The following is a 17,319-nucleotide window of genomic DNA, read 5'->3' on the forward strand; positions in this document are numbered from 1 at the left end:
CTATTCCATAATGTCATTATATATAATACCATACAACAGTGACCGATCCTTACTAACTGCATGCGTTTAAAATTGCACATCAGCTCATAGCAGGGGGCACATAGCCGTGATGTATTATCAATGTTAAATTTCAACCATAATATCGACAACATTAATAAACGCATACGTTGAGAAAATATCGAACCCAGCATATTTTCCGGTTATATACCACAATGCATTGCTAGTATTCATTGGTCACCATTTTGGACACGTTTTTCAAACGTAGAAGTATATCCGCAAATATCTCAGCAATCCTCTTTTGACGAGTAAGTATGAACAATAATAATACTATCTGAATACATACAGATCTTTCTTAATATTATTTTGATTAAAATAGTACGTGAATAAGCAAAAAAATGGCACATAAAATAGTGTGAATGGGGAAGATGACACAAAATCGTTTTGCCGTTTCTCTTATTCTTTTTCTATGTTGTACTTTCAAACTTTGGGTATTCTTTAAATAGGACAGACTTTATTGCTCAACTGCTATGATGCAAGCCAAATTTTATACATTTATTTCAGCTTTGAGCTTAGAAAACTGTTCATTTTTTAGATTATACTAAAGAAGATATTAATCATCATTTATTTGGGAAGTAATATTTTATAATTTTCTCCTAGCTGCGGTGCTGAAGTCCCACCCTACATCAACAGAAAAAGAAATAAAGGAGCACGCAATGTGTTACTTGAAGAATGCATATGCAAGGCAGGGGGCCAGGAGATCTGGACTCTGAAAATAATAGATTTTTGGTTCTAACTGTTATGACAATTAGACAGGGTTTGCAAATAGTGGACAAAAATCGACTTAACTTCCATTGAAATATTTTTTTTTCTTGGAAATATAGAAGTTGTACATTTTAAAATGTATATTTGAATCAAAATGTGGTTTTGAGTTAGTGTGTTAATGTTATTAGTTTTGTGTTTGTCATTACTATACTGTATATTGCCATGTTATCAGAATTTGTAGCTGAAGTTTAAGACTAGTTGTGTTTTTTATGATTATTGCCCATATGTTGATTGTTGATTGATCGATTGTATACAAGTATAATTTGAAATACATATGTTTCAGGTGTGAATGTGTATTTTCAGAATACATTTCTAAACCTAATCATTGGCTTGGTTTACTTGTTTCTACACCTATAAAATCTATCTTTGATGTATAATAGACCTCTACCCATATACGTATAATAGACCTCTAATGTTATCCGTATAATAGACCTCTAACCATATACGTATAATAGACCTCTAAAGTTATACGTATAATAGACCTCTAACCATATACGTATAATAGACATCTAAAGTTATACGTATAATAGACCTCTAACCATATACGTATAATAGTCCTCTAAAGTTATACGTATAATAGACCTCTAACCATATACGTATAAAAGTCCTCTAAAGTTATCCGTATAATAGACCTCTAAAGTTATCCGGAACTCTAACCATATATGTATAATAGTCCTCTAAATTTATCCGTATAATAGAACTCCAACCATTTATGTATAATGAACGTCTAAACATAGACGTATAATTGACGGATAACTTTAGATGTATATTAGAATTTCATTCTAGACGAATTGTAGACCACATTTAGACGTCTAAGGTATGCGTTTAATAGACGTATATTATACGTCTTTTGCCCACTGGGATACTAATTGTACAATGCAGATTTATGCGGCATTCGTACTGGATTTGAGTGGGATTCTGAAATACTTCTTGCAAAGGTATTCAGACTTTCTTGAACCTATAATAAAAACACAGACCTGAAACTCCCTAGCTTCCAATCTCTGATGTTGCTGTCCTTAAACTCGGACGTGATTTTCTGCAGACGTGTGCATAATGTCCTGTTTTCTTGCAGTGTAGACATTTTGCTGTTCACGCTCCGCATTCATCTGCTTTGTGCATTGTTAGTCCGCACCTGTAACAAGTAATGTCAGCCGTCCCCTGTTCTTCTATATCTCTAGCATGACTGCGTCCTGCTGCTCGGCTTTTGATTGTAAACTTTGTTTGTAAAGTTCAGTGTCACTTTGTCACTGTGGTCAGAAAGCATTCTTGATTCTGCTTGAGCTGCTTCATGAATTCTAGCGACTGTAAGAGCTCTTTCTAAAGTCAGCCCTTCATCCTGCAGCAATTTATAGTCTCTTATGCGCACATTTTTCCACAAGTTGATCTCTTAACATGTCAGTTTCCAATACTCCAAAGTCACAAGATTTAGCCAGTTCTCTTAGTGCAGTCACAAAAGCATCAACAGATTCGTCCTGAGACTAAGTTCTCTGCCTAAATGTATGCCGTTCCAAAACCACATTTTTCCGCGGTGTAAAGTAAGCGTCTAAGGCAGCTACAGTCTGTTCATATGTACCTTTTTCTCCAGGGAGGTTGGCGAAAATCCGCTGCACGGGAGCCCCGATACAGTGCAGTAATGTAGCACGTCTCACAGCATCCTGAGCTTCTGTAGATCCACTGGCTATTTAACAAAATCTGTAGGACTCCATCCATATCTTGTATTCCGTATACAAATCCGGAGCTACGAGGTTCAGTGGAAGCGGTGGAAAAAGCTGGGCATAAGCAAAGCTTCTCGGCGCGGATGCCATATCTTCCATGGCGCAAGCTAAACGAAGTTCGTTTCTACCAGCAAGAGAACTAAAATCCGCACTGCACTCGCTTTGAGTCCGTCAAGCACTCATCTCTCGTCGCCTTCAATGTTGTGTATCTTAATAAAGAGACGTTTTTATATTATTTTAACTATTTTATTAACTACACAGATCACGCCCTTACACCATATATTCCTGCCTTCTACTCTCTCGTTCTGTTGTCTGGCGATGTCTACTCACTATACTACATTTAGCATGACTTCTTGTTGCAGTTGAGCTCAAAACTGGAGATGATCTCCATATTCTACCGCTGTAACAAGTCCGAAACGTAGGACACAGTACACACTTTTTAAGTGAAGTCAGGTTGTTAAAAAACTAAACCAGCGACCTGTCACAGAAACGTACCCCAGTCTCCCGCGCAACAAGCGGGGGTACTCAGCACTATACTAACGAGGAGCGCTTGTCTGCAGCTGAGCGTCAGCTCTGTTTACTGTCAGCAGTCATTGCCTCATTTCCAAAGACTTTTTCACCTGCTCTCAGCTTTTCTAGACAGTCATAAACGCTCAAGAAGTAATTCATGTCAGTTTGAAGTCTGTTTCTGTTGTCTCAGCTCTTGATAAAGAAAAGCCGTGCGTGGGAGACTCCCTCTCTGAAGAAGTTTGCCGTCACCCTGCGAGGGAGAAGAGCCATCAATCACCGAGGCAACCACTGAGACAGTTAACATTAAACACGTGAAACGGAGATGTTGTGATTTTTTTCCCGCTTAAGGCTTCAATTGTTTCTACTCTAACGAGAAAGACCTCTTTATTAGAAGTGAGATTTTAACAAACGTCTCCAGGGTTAACTGCGACCTGAACGCAACGCCTTAGACCACCAGCCATCTTGCCTGTGGTACTTAGAGCAGCGCTCAATAAAAATGATCAGAAACCGAAAGCGCTTCTTATGCGGATCAGTATATTCCGATTCCACTGGTTCTGCAAAAGAAATAAGAAAAGCCGAACTCAAAGCACTGTGTTGCCATTACGGGTACCCTGCAGCTGCTTTAAGATCTACTCACACCGTGTTGCCATTAAGGCTACCTAGTTAAAAAAAAAAACTTATCGTGACCTTTTTGAACGTGATTATTAGACACCCGTTAAATCTCAACCGAGGTTTCTTGAGAGATCTTCAGTGAGCGAGTATTAAAAAACTACGTCGCTTCCAACCTCTGCTGTCACTGTAAACTCGGACGTGATGTTCTGCAGAGTTGCAGTGTGCCTTTCCTCTTGTATTCAAGAGTACTCACTGTGTGAGCTCCTCACTGCGTGTTCTGTACTCTACTGTGATTTAATTTAGATGATTACGTGGAGTAGAGTGACAAGATCTACTTGAACACTTTCGGTTTGTGAAATGAAACACTAAATACACTACTGTAAATACAAGTAATGGACATTTAAAATAACCAAGTACAGCTAGAACAGTGAAAGATTAAAGACTATTTAGAATGACATTCACAATAGACTTAAGAACAGCACATCCGCCCGAACAGGGACTTGAACCCTGGGCCCTCAGATTAAAAGTCTGATGCTCTACCGACTGAGCTATCCGGGCTCTGAAAGAAAATTGACACTGTCGGGATCCTCGCAAGTCACGTGTCTCTTGTTCTGAAGAGCAGTCATACCTGACCCGTCTGGAATGACCACTGACAGACTTTATCATGAAGCGACGGCACCACTCCCAGTAGAATGAGTGAAAAATACAGCATGACATTGGTAGTTAAGGGGCTCCCACAATCCATCTTTCCTCACATTACTGATTTTTTTCAATAGCATTTGGACCTTTTTTCACATTCAGATTTTTTTCTCATTTAATAAAATCTTTTAATCAACAACATTAAAAAGAAAACAAATGGAACGTTTTTTGGAACAATAATTAAAAAAAATATTTCAATGCCTTGGTTGTATACGTGTGCACACCCTTTATAAAGGGAGTTGCAACAGTGCTGAAATTTAAAGAGCATTTCTGTAGAGAAAACAGCCTTGATGTTAAGCTTAGGGAGCCTGTCTTTTCGAAATTCTATTTCTTGACACCTTGCACAGCCTCCCGACAGACTAACAAATATTTGTTGGAGAAATTGGCTCACACACCGGAAGACACTAACGTTTATTTACGTTAGAGTATGTGAATAACAGTTTAACCGAAAAAGTTTGTCATTGTGATTTTGTTAAAATTCAATAAATCGTCTATCAACAGTTAGAATTTATTAAGAAATTGTTTTATTTCATAAACTATAAGACAATTCAGAGAGTTTATAGGTCATATCCGTCGCTTATGTTCTTTTAACTCTAGAGTTCAGGATCCAAACCCAGCTGCGGACGATTGCGTTTCTTGAATCTCTTGTAATCATCAAAAGTCGATGTGTAGTCCTTCAGTACTTTCTCGAGTTGTGCCATGGATATTTTATACGTTCAATACTTGTCATGCTCTTTTGCATTTTCCTTAACAAACGGAAAAAGTTCAAAGTGTGTTTATGGCAGTGTTTCACATCTACACAAAAGCACTTGTAACAGTACAGGACACGCAGTGAGGAGTTCGTGAAGCTTTCAGTTTAGTGCGGAGTTTAGAAGGAGGATTCACTCGCTGAATGATCTCTCAAGAAATCCTGGGTGAGATTCAACAGGTGTTTTCTGCAACAGCCATGACAAGTGTGAAGCAATCTCAGGATTTCCTGAATTTGAACTAAATTATTAGTTCAAATAATTTAGGATTTAACAGAACTAAATGAGGTACATTTAAAACAGCAGCGCAACTCTGCAGCACGTCGAGTGTGCCTGCATTTAATTGTGTAAACCTGGCTCTCTCTGAACACAAGCAAAGAGTTCTCACTCAACAGAAGATTGCGATGTGAGTACTGTAATATAAAGCACCTGGAGATGCCAGGGATTGAACCCGGGACCTCATACATGCAAAGCATGCACTCTACCACTGAGCTACATCCCCGATGGAAAAGGTAATGGAACAGACTTGTCCAGATGCTCACTGATCACAATCCACCACTCACGAAGAATGCCTGCAGTTTCCCACTTGTGCGTTTCCTCTACTACAGAGTAAATGCATGGGAATGAAGAAATAAGGAAGGAAAAATAATCGCATCGAAGCTTTCAGAGACTGGGCACAAATGAACCAGTTATTTTTATATCCAGTCACACAGGCGACGGTGGTTAATTCCTTGATGGGGGAGAGCTTTTTTTACCTCCTTGCTCGACTGTCTTTCAATTCTGTTTTATTTGAAAGCTTTTTGCATCTTTTAAGTGCTCTTGATTAAACTATGCATAGAAAAACAGCACTACTGATTATTTTCATGGGCCGATGCACACTTGTTCTGTACAACTCGAGTGATAAAGCCCTGTCTGCAAATATTGTAGAAGAACATAAAAGGGTGAAACAACGCCCCAACCACAGGAATGGTAACAGGCAGGATCGTGTTCTTATTTGATAAGTCCTTTTGAGATGTCTTGTCAATGCACACAGGCGTTAGAGCTGAATAATTTACTTTTAGTGGTGTTTTTAAACAAAGATGGAACATGTTATTTCTATACCAGGAAGAAAGGAGCAGACTTTAAGAGGCAAAAACGACACCTTATCAAAGCTAATATCAATTAAAATGACATCACAACAAAAGAGTGGAGCCTTGAGTGAATAAAATTAGTTTTCATTGGACGTATGTGTCTCTATAACTTTGTTGGTGAGAGAGAGGATTGTGATAATTTGCAGGTGCTTCTCGGAAGTGCGTTGGTGGTACAAGCGCCTTCCAAATAATTGAGTCGGGTTTGAATCCGCCAGTACAAACCCAAATCTTTTCAAGATAATTTGTGGTCCGCTAACACATCTTTTGAAACACTACAACAGGTAACACCCCGTGTGAAACATCATGAACATCTGTTAAAGCCTGAGTTTTACATACTCTAATGTAAATAAACGTTAGTGTCTTCCGGTGTGTGAGCCAATTTCTACAAAAAATATTCGTTAGTCTGTCGGGAGGCTGTGCAAGGTGTTAAGAAATAGAATTTCTAAAAGACAGGCTCCCTAAGCTTAACATCAAGGCAGAAAAAATGCTGTTTTCTCTACAGAAATGCTCTTTAAATTTCAGCACTGTTGCAACTCCCTTTATAAAGGGTGTGCACACGTATACAACCAAGGCATTGAAAGTTTTTTTTTTAATTATTGTTCCAAAAAATGTTCCATTTGTTTTCTTTTTAATGTTGTTGATTAAAAGATTTTATTAAATGAGAAAAAAATCTGAATGTGAAAAAAAGTCAAAATGCTATTGAAAAAAATCAGGAATGTGAGGAAAGATGGATTGTGGGAGCCCCTTAACTACCCATGTCATGCTGTATTTTTCACTCATTCTACTGGGAGTGGTGCCGTCGCTTCATGATAAAGTCTGTCAGTGGTCATTCCAGACGGGTCAGGTATGACTGCTCTTCAGCACAAGAGACACGTGACTTGCGAGGCTCCCGACAGTGTCTATTTTCTTTCAGAGCCCGGATAGCTCAGTCGGTAGAGCATCAGACTTTTAATTTGAGGGTCCAGGGTTCAAGTCCCTGTTCGGGCAGTTGTGCTGTTCTTAAGTCTATTGTGAATGTCGTTCTTAATAGTCTTTTATCTTTCACTCTTCTAGCTGTACTTGGTTATTTTAAATGTCCATTACTTGTATTTACAGTAGTGTATTTAGTGTTTCATTTCACAAACCGAAAATGTTCAAGTAGATCTTGTCACTCTACTCCACGTAATCATCTAAATTAAATCACAGTAGAGTACGGAACACGCAGTGAGGAGCTCACACAGTGAGTACTCTTGAATACGACAAGAGGAAAGGCACACTGCACAGCTGCAGAACATCACGTCCGAGTTTACAGTGACAGCAGAGGTTGGAAGCGAAGTAGTTTTTTAATACTCGCTCACTGAAGATCTCTCAAGAAACCTCGGTGGAGATTTAACGGGTGTCTAATAATCACGTTCAAAAAGGTGACGATAAGTTTTTTATTAACTAGGTAGCCTTAATGGCAACACGGTGTGAGTAGATCTTAAAGCAGCTGCAGAGTACCCGTAATGGCAACACAGTGCTTTGAGTTCGGCTTTTCTTATTTCTTCTGCAGAACCAGTGGAATCGGAATATACTGATCCGCATAAGAAGCGCTTTCGGGTTCTGATCATTTTTATTGAGCGCTGCTCTAAGTACCACAGGCAAGATGGCTGGTGGTCTTAGGCGTTGCGTTCAGGTCGCAGTTAACCCTGGAGACGTTTGTTAAAATCTCACTTCTAATAAAGAGGTCTTTCTCGTTAGAGTAGAAACGATAGAAGCCTTAAGCGGGAAAAAAATCACAACATCTCGCATTTCACGTGTTTAATGTTAACTGTCTCACTGGTTGCCTCGGTGATTGATGGCTCTTCTCCCTCGCAGGGTGACGGCAAACTTCTTCAGAGAGGGAATCTCCCACGCACGGCTTTTCTTTATCAAGAGCTGAGACAACAGAAACAGACTTCCAACTGACATGAATTACTTCTTGAGCGTTTATGACTGTCTTGAAAAGCTGAGAGCAGGTGAAAAAGTCTTTGGAAATGAGGCAATGACTGCTGACAGTAAACAGCTGACGCTCAGCTGCAGACAAGCGCTCCTCGTTAGTATAGTGCTGAGTACCCCCACTTGTTGCGCGGGAGACTGGGGTACGTTTCTGTGACAGGTCGCTGGTTTAATTTTTTAACAACCTGACTTCACTTAAAAAGTGTGTACTGTGTCCTATGTTTCGGACTTGTTACAGCGGTAGAATATGGAGATCATCTCCAGTTTTGAGCTCAACTGCAACAAGAAGTCATGCTAAATGTAGTATAGTGAGTAGACATCGCGAGACAACAGAACGAGAGAGTAGAAGGCGGGAATATATGGTGTAAGGGCATGATCTGTGTAGTTAACAAAATAGTTAAAATAATATAAAAACGTATTTTTATTAAGATACAAAACATTTATTGCAACGAGAGATGAGTGCTTGACGGACTCAAAGCGGGCAGAACACTGCAGATTTTAGTTCTCTTGCTGGTAGAAACGAACTTTTGAATTTTAGGACTTTTCGTTTAGCTAGCGCCATGGAAGATATGGCAGCCGCGCCGAGAAGCTTTGCTTATGCCCAGCTTTTTCCACCGCTTCCACTGAACCTCGGAGCTCCGGATTTGTATACGGAATACAAGATATGGATGGAGTCGTACAGATTTTTTTTAAATAGCCAGTGGATCTACAGAAGCTCAGGATGCTGTGAGACGTGCTACATTACTGCACTGTATCGGGGCTCCCGTGCAGCGGATTTTTGCCAACCTCCCTGGAGAAAAAGACTGTAGCTGTCTTAGACGCTTCCTTTACACCGCGGAGAAAAGTGGTTTTAGAACGGCATAAATTTAGGCAGAGAACTTAGTCTCAGGACGAATCTGTTGATGCTTTTGTGACTGCACTAAGAGAACTGGCTAAATCTTGTGACTTTGGAGTATTGGAAACTGACATGTTAAGAGATCAACTTGTGGAAAAATGTGCACATAAGAGACTATAAATTGCTGCAGGAGGAAGGGCTGACACTAGAAAGAGCTCTTACAGTCGCTAGAATTCATGAAGCAGCTCAAGCAGAATCAAGAATGCTTTCTGACCACAGTGACAAAGTGACACTGAACGGGGCGCTCGCTCAAAATTTACAATCAAAAGCCGAGCAGCAGGACACAGTCATGCTAGAGAAATAGAAGAACAGGGGACGGCTGACATTACATGTTACAGGTGCGGACTAACAACGCACAAAGCAGATGAATGCGGAGCGTGAACAGCAAAATGTCTACACTGCAAGAAAACAGGACATTGTGCACATGTCTGCAGAACATCACGTCCGAGTTTAAGGACAAGTATCCCTTTTATTGTTGTTGCTGCCTCCGGTTTACATTTGGCGATGTAAACCAGATTCAGAAAAAAATAATTTGAACAACCTTATTCCCATGCTTACAAGTAGGCGCGGTGGCCAAGTGGTAAGGCGTCGGTCTCGTAAACCGAAGAGCGTGGGTTCAAACCCCACCCGTGCCTGTTTCATTTGTCACCGCTTTCCTTTAGTTTCAAAGTCTTAAAAAAACTCACAATGTAAGGATCTCAATAGTAAGAGAACATAACTGTCGCCAGTGATTAGTATTCTTGCATATCCTGCCTTGTTTTTTAGTCGACAAAGCTTGTTTCTCTTCACACCCATCTTCTGAATGATCGCCTCAGCATTGGGAAGGAACGTGCGCTTTGTACAGCCCCCGACTCCATGGTCTGATCACAAACAGATCGGGTGAGCTGTCAGTCCAGGTTGGAAGGAACGTTCGAAAGCACTAAAAATCTGACTTAGAAACGAGAAGACCGTGTTTTTTTAAACGAGTAAACGATAAAATAATATACTGCCTGCAAGACTATGTCAAGTTCAAGTTCAAGTTTAAAGTTCAAGTTCAAGTTTATTGTCATTATACTCATACACAGGTATATGGTATAACGAAATGCTATTTAGCAAGCTCTCGGACATAAGTAGTACAAAGAAGAAAACACAACAACAATACAATTGTATAACAAAAGAAAGACAGAGACAACAGCCGATGTGCAAAAAACAACAGGCAGCGTGCAAAACAACAAAAAGGTAACAGGTTATGTGCAAAAACATGCATCAAAAGAATGAAATAAAGGGATAGAAATGATGGGGAGTGAGCTTTTGACATGTATGGTAGAGGTAGATTTTCAATGTGTGTTTGGGTTTTTGGTAAGAAAGAAGGCACCGTGAGGTTCAGATCATAGGTGAGAGGTGAGGAGAGAGTGAGAGAGGCTGGGAGTTTAATAGTTTGATAGTGCGGGGTAAAAACTGTTTCTGAGTCTGGTAGTCCGGACCCGAATGCTCTGGTACCGTTTTCCATGTCATGCTAAACGCCACAAATTGTGTTTGTCAAGTCGTATCAATCATCCTAAAGTTACAGAAAATTGGATGCGACTGGTGCAATCAGCACACATTTTTTCAGGATAGTCGAGCGGTTTAAAACAGCTTATTCACAGCTTCGTGTCTTTTAAGCTTTGTGTTTCACTCTCCAAATAGAGGCAGGGGTTCAAATCCCACTCCCGACAGTCAGGCGTTTTACCCTGTCTTTTTTGCCTGCTTTTACACTGTTTCAGTCTTGTTGTGCTCGCTGACAATCACAGTACGAGGAAAACGGAGAAACTGCTTAGCAAAAACATAACGGACAGAAAAAAGCTTCATAAACATGTGAATGTGATTAGCAGCAGTAAGGTATGCATTCAAATGTTTAAGGCTGATTTATAACAGCAGCAGAAGAAAGTTGCAGCACAATGCAATTTGTGAGAATTCATGGGTTTTTATGCTGCTTGGACTTCTTTCAAGCCTATGAGGTGACCCCCGTTTTATTTTCATTTTCAAACTTCAGAACCGAATAACAAAAAGGTTTCATGTGTGACAGCATTCCGTTGCAAATACCGTTTCCACGATGTATTCAGCGACGGGAATGAAATATTTTAGTGCTGGCTCAAATGCGAGGAATTTCAGAAAAACCTGGAAAAGCAACGCTTGCAGTAAATGACATATCTAAAGCGTGTAGTCAGCATGAACAGAACAACGCAATGCTCTGTAAAAACGATCTGAAGTCGCAATTACTCTTTTATCTCAGGTAGTTCATTCCGATACGATGTTTCCGCAGACTAAATGAAATGCCGAACTCCAAACATGTTGTTGCCATTATTGTACTCCTGCTGAAAGAAGAAAGAAAGAAAGGTGTCCTAAATGAACTTTGTCGCCCGTGGGAGATGTCAAGTGCATTGGACATGAAAAGTTCCCGATAAAACCCATTTCTGTACGTTTCTCTTAGTGTCGGGGCTCCTATTGAATGTAAAGGAGGCAACATGCTCAGCCAGCCGACTCAGCGCTAACTTAACGCAGGTGTCTCAGAGCGGAATTATTCAGAACAGGAGCCTCTACTTCTTTGTATACTGAGCTTTCGGGTGAACGTCAAAGTGAAAGACAAATTCGCAATTTTCACTTTTTGATTAAGGAACAAGAAAACACCATCCTTCAAACTGGATTCAGACCAGGGACATAAGACATACTCGCTGTTTTTTCTACAGTTTTAAGAGCTAGCAACTGAGCTATCGAGAGGTCTAAAATAAACGTTTTGTCACACGCGTAGCCCAATGTAGTGTAGTGTTCCTCTTTATTTAAATCCCAGTTCGACATCAAAATACTCCCCATAGTCTCGTTTAGTAGAAGAAATGCAGGCTTCTACTCTATTAACGTCAAGAGTTCTTCTAAAACATTTGAAGGGATATCAGTGCAGGCGGAAATTGACTCTTTTTCTTTATGATTTGGTCATATGATTTTTCTTCATATGATTTGGTTTTGATTTTGAATCGTTATATTATTAAGTTTGTGCTTTCTCTGTTTTTATCGTATTGTGAACTTATTTTTTAAACAAATGCTTACAAAGGCAAACAGGGCACACAGTACAAGCTAAATACCCCAGACTGCGTGTAAAGTCCTCCTTGAGGTATGCTTTCAAAATAGCTGCACCAGGCACTTGGACACAGATAAACACAGGGATTTAAAATTCAGGAATATGAATGGTCAATTGCATACAGTTGGGTTTTTTTCGTTTTGTATTTAGCGATTTGTGTATAAATCTTTTAACAATTCATTAAAATGCGAACAATATGTAAAATAAAAACAACAGCAACGTTAAATGCCGGGGAGACGGGCAGTTTTTTTTTACAATCAGATTCCAATCTCTAATGCTGTGTTTGAGAGCTGTGTGTGAGAGCTTACTGTACATAACTTTCCTTTTCTCACATTTTCTGAAAACTATTCCAAAGGGGCACCTGTCACGGACGTCCAAAGGGACTAGCCATGGGGAGTAGGAGAGCGGAAAAAGACCCATATGCGTAGCGGCGAGACGGGAAAAAGGCCCGGGCTCATTAGTGCAAAGAGTTCAGGAATGCCGTAAAGAAACCTATGCCTTCTCGGCCTTTTGGCTAAGATCAAGTTCAAGTGGCATGCCCGCAGTTCTTGTCTTTCCAAAGGTCTAGAAGGCGATCGAAGATTCTGAAGAGTGCTTGAGCTGGTATCGCTCTAGGTTGACCCTAGGGGGTTAAGGCCAAGCAGCAGCTGAGCTGGGTGGAATCCGGCATCAACGTTCTCTCTCTCTGCTCTCTCCTCTCCTCTCCCCTCCCCCTTTCTCTTGCTCCGCCTCCTTGGCCTCTTGGCTGGGAGTAGGTACACGTGGCCTGCCCGCGGTGCTTGCTTTCCACCTCGAGGTTCGGAAGCGCTATCCGCTCCCTCTCTCTCTCGCTCTCTCTCTCTCTGCTTCCTTGGCCTCTTGGCTGGGAGCAGGTACACGTGGCCTGCCCGTGGTGCTTGCTTTCCACCTCGAGGCTCGGAAGCGCTATCCGCTCCCTCTCTCGCTCTCTCTCTCTCTGCCTCCTTGGCCTCTTGGCTGGGAGCAGGTACACGTGGCCTGCCCGCGGTGCTTGCTTTCTTCCTTGAGACCCGGAAGCACTTTCCGCTCTCCTCTCTCTCTCTCCTCCTGCGCCTGCACCTAGCTGGGCTTTGCCCACAAGGACAAAGGCCAGGGCTCCCTCGCTGCTCCCTTTGCTCTCTCTCTTTCCCTCCTTTTTTTTTTCTCCCTCAGAGATGGCAGACAAGAGGACATTGATCCGGTTCCACTGGACAAAGAAGACGGAGCCGATGCCGACTGCAAAGGCCTTCTTTATGACCTTCCTGCGAGGGATCTTGCAGTTGGTGGCCGGAGATCTCTACTGCCTCCAGGACAACAAGGCAGAGAGATACATGGAGGCCTACATGGCTACGGACGCATCGTACGAAAAGGCAACGAGACTGATCAGGGAGAAAGGTAAGCACCCTGGTTTCTCTGATTACAGGCCGGAGCCGATGAGGAAGACGAATCAGAGGACCATCACGGTTTGCACATACAATCCCTACGTACCAGCGGAATGGGTAACAGCGTACCTAGGGAGGTATGTAACCGTGGTGGGAAAACCGACAGAGATCAGGGACAAAGGCGTCTGGTACGGCAAACGCCAGTACCGAGTCCTCCTGAAGGAGGACCCAGAGGGCGTTGACGGTTTCCAGCACCCCCCGGCTCGCTTCAACATCGGAGCCGACAGGGGGTACCTCTACTACCCCAAGATGCCAGATTTTTGCAGCAAGTGCAGACAGTCCGGCCACAAGACAAACACATGTGACATCGTCAGATGTCACAACTGCAATGAGGACGGGCACCTGGCAAAAACCTGCCGGGCAGCCAAAAAGTGCGACGGATGCGGCGCCGAGGGACACCTCCTTCGCCAATGTAAGGTAAGCAAACCTTCGTTTGCGCAGGTGGTGGAAGCCGGCAGGCAGAAACCGGTCTCCAGACAAAGGGAGAGGGCTGAGAACAAAGAACCCGCACCTCCCCCGCTGAGAACCGAAACTGCCGAGGCCACACCCCCAGCCGCATCGGTGCCACAAGATGGCCGCCAGGAAGAGGGACAAGACGGCCGACCGGAGTAAGGGTCCTGGATAACTCCCAGCAAAAAGGGAAAGCGATAGCGGGAGAAGAGACCCAGGGCGGACCCACTTTCGGAAGGACAGAAAAAAAGAGTGGTAAGGGAAAACTGTTTCCTCGTCCTACAGGAAATGGAACTTTCTTCCCTCGAGGCCCAGGAACAACCGTAGGAGGCTCCCCAGGAAACGGAACCCCCCTCCCCCGAGTCCCACGGACAAAAGGAGGAGGCAGCCCAGGAAGAGGTAACCCCCTCCCCCGAGGCCCAGGGACAACAGGAAGAGGCATCACAGGAAGTTGGAACCCCCTCCCCCGAGGCCCAGGAACAACAGGAAGAGGCAGCCCAGAAATTGGAGCCCCCTTCCCCCGAGGCCCAGGAGAAACTTGAGGCCCCCGAAACTCCCGGAGAAAGGGAAGAAAGGAGCCTTCCCGAAGCGGTCGAGGACGACGAGGATTATTTCGAAGCCGGCCTGGAGCCCGGACTGATGGTAGGGCTGGACCTGTCCAGCATGTTTACATTTCAGTCCCCAGCGAAACCTGGAGGGAGCCCAGCATATTCCCCCCAGGACCCGAACGAGAGGAGTTACATCTAGGCTAAACAGTGCCCAGATGTAGACTCCCAAGTTTCAACTGTAAGTACAGAGAGGAGGTTTAACTTTCACTAGTTTAACCATGACTGTGAAACTTACCTTCCTAACAACTAATGTGAGAGGGCTGAGAGACCCCGTGAAAAGACGGGGAGTCTTTCATGATCTGGCCTCAAAGTCTTTCTCAGTTTGTTTCTTACAGGAGGTCCACCTGAAGGATGAAAGCGACAAGCTGACATTCACCAGGGAATGGACGAAGGGAGAATCATGCTGGAGCGTAGGAGGGGTCCACTCTTCCGGAGTGGGAATTCTCCTCGGAAACCCAGAGATGACGCTGGTTTCCTTCTTCTCGGTGGTGCAGGGCCAGATCCTGGTCGCAGACATCGACTGGAGGGGGCAGAAGTTGAGAGCAATTAACGTCTATGCTCCAACAGAACCCTCTATCCTGAAGGAAGTGTTTGCTGACCTGGCCAGCTGCTGCACCACCAACAGACAGATGGTGCTCGGCAGGGACTTCAACGTCGACCGGGAGAAGGGGAGCGACGCTAGCTCGGCAGAGCTGGAGTCGCTACTCAAGCAGTTCTCCCTGGTAGACGGCTTCAGACGGTGCCGCCCTAACGACGCCGGAACGACCTGGAAAAACTCCCGGGGAGTGTGCAGCCGCCTGGACTACATCTTCCTGCACACGACCTGCTCCCTGGAATCGGCGACGGTGTTCCCGGCGTGGTATTCCGACCACGGTCGCTTGACGGTGGTGGCTAACACCAGCCTGCCGGCATTCGGTCGTGGGTACTGGAAGCTGAACTGGGAGATACTGGAGGAAGACGACTTCAGGGCACTGTTCCGGAAAGACTACGTGAGCTGGGTTGATCTGAGAGACGGCTATAGCTCCGTGGTGGAATGGTGGGAGTCGGTGAAGGACGGGACCCGAACCCTGGCGCAGACGTACTGCAGACGGAAGGCGGCCAGGGAGAGGAAGGAAGCTGCACGTCTCCAGAGGCAACTCGAGGAGGAGTACAGCTCGGCTAACGGGGGAGGAGCCTTCAATTCAGCCCGGGCACGGGACCTGAAGGAGAGGCTCCGCAAACTGCACACCGAGAAAGCCAAGGCTTTCCTGGTCAAGGCACAAAGGGAGCATTATGAAAATAATGAAACCTGTTCCTCCTATTTCTTCAACCAGGTCCGGGGAGCCCAGAAAAAGAGGGTGATCCACAGCCTGAGACGGGGAGATGGAGAGGAAGTGCTGGACGAGAGCGACAAAGTAGAAGCGGCCACCGCTTTCTACACGGAGCTCTTTTCAGAAAAGCAGACGGAGGTGGAGGCAGGCGATGCTTTTCTGGAGGGGCTGAAGGCACGAGTACCGGAGGAGGTGAGGGAGGACTTGGAGGGTCCGATAACGGCCGAGGAGCTGAAGGCGGCGTGCTTGTCCATGGAGAATGGCAAGGTGCCAGGGCCGGACGGACTCCCCAAGGAATTCTACACCTGCTTCTGGGACACCCTGGCGGCAGATCTGGTGGAAGTGGTGCAGGAGATCTTCCGCCGGGGGAAACTCGGAGACACCATGAGGGAGGGCGTCATCTCCCTGCTCTTCAAGGGAGGAGACGCTGCCGACCTCAAAAACTGGAGGCCGATCACGATGCTCTGCGTGGACGTAAAGATCCTGTCCAAGCTCCTGACCGGCAGACTGAGAACCACCCTCCCCCACATCATCCACAGCGACCAGACGTGTGGAGGGGCGATCCGTCAGCTGGAACCTCCAGCTGACCAGAGACGCCATCGCCTGGGCCGAGGACCGGAACGTGCCCATGATGGTGGTCAGCCTGGACCAGGAGAAAGCCTTCGACAGAGTGAACCACAGCTATCTGTTCAGGGTGCTGGAACGCTTCGGTTTCGGAGAGAGTTTCAGCCGCTGGATTCAGATTCTGTACTCTGACGTGGGCAGCAGAGTGAACGTGAACGGAATCCTGGGGGATTTCATTCCCCAGGAATCCAGAGTACGACAGGGCTGCCCCCTTTCACCCCTTCTCTATGTTGTCTTCACAGAGCCCTTAGCAGAGGCGGTGAAACGGGACCCCGTCATCGACGGCCTGGAGATACCGGGAGGCGCGGGGGAAACCCTGAAGATCTCCCAGTACGCCGACGACACAACGCTGTTCCTGAGGTCAGACAGGGGGTTGAGGAGGGCCCTGCAGGTCATGGAGCAATACTCCAGAGCCTCGGTGTCGAAGCTCTACCGCCGAAAGAGCAAACTGAAGTTCTTCGGGCCCTGGAAGCACAGGACGACGGCGCCGGAGGGTCTCGAGCTCTGCACGGAGCCCCTCAGAATACTGGGGGTTTCCTTCCAGAGCCGGGACAACGAGACCAACAACTGGACCGAGAGGATCGCCAGGGTGAACGCCAAGCTGGGTCTGTGGAAAACGCGGTCGCTGTCCTACACAGGGAAAGTGATGGTGTTGAAAGCAGACATCCTGCCGGCTTTGGTTTACCTGGCGGTGGTGTACCCGCTGCCGGCT

General features: G+C 44.8%; 4 non-coding genes across 4 annotated transcripts; 2 read left to right on the top strand and 2 right to left on the bottom strand.

Annotated features, from left to right (window-relative positions):
- Positions 1-4,144: 4,144 nt before the first annotated feature.
- Positions 4,145-4,217, bottom strand: trnak-uuu (transfer RNA lysine (anticodon UUU)). Its single transcript has one exon. It is a non-coding gene; the product is annotated as a tRNA-Lys (tRNA).
- A 1,317-nt stretch (positions 4,218-5,534) lies between these two features.
- trnaa-ugc (transfer RNA alanine (anticodon UGC)) lies at positions 5,535-5,606 on the bottom strand. Its single transcript has one exon. It is a non-coding gene; the product is annotated as a tRNA-Ala (tRNA).
- Positions 5,607-7,148: 1,542 nt separating this feature from the next.
- trnak-uuu (transfer RNA lysine (anticodon UUU)) lies at positions 7,149-7,221 on the top strand. The gene has a single exon. It is a non-coding gene; the product is annotated as a tRNA-Lys (tRNA).
- Positions 7,222-9,648: 2,427 nt separating this feature from the next.
- On the top strand, positions 9,649-9,720 carry trnat-cgu (transfer RNA threonine (anticodon CGU)). Its single transcript has one exon. It is a non-coding gene; the product is annotated as a tRNA-Thr (tRNA).
- The last annotated feature ends 7,599 nt before the right edge of the window (positions 9,721-17,319 follow it).

The sequence above is a fragment of the Lepisosteus platostomus genome, chromosome 5 (assembly GCF_059453375.1).
Source record: "Lepisosteus platostomus isolate fLepPlt1 chromosome 5, fLepPlt1.hap1, whole genome shotgun sequence".
Lineage (NCBI taxonomy): Eukaryota > Metazoa > Chordata > Actinopteri > Semionotiformes > Lepisosteidae > Lepisosteus > Lepisosteus platostomus.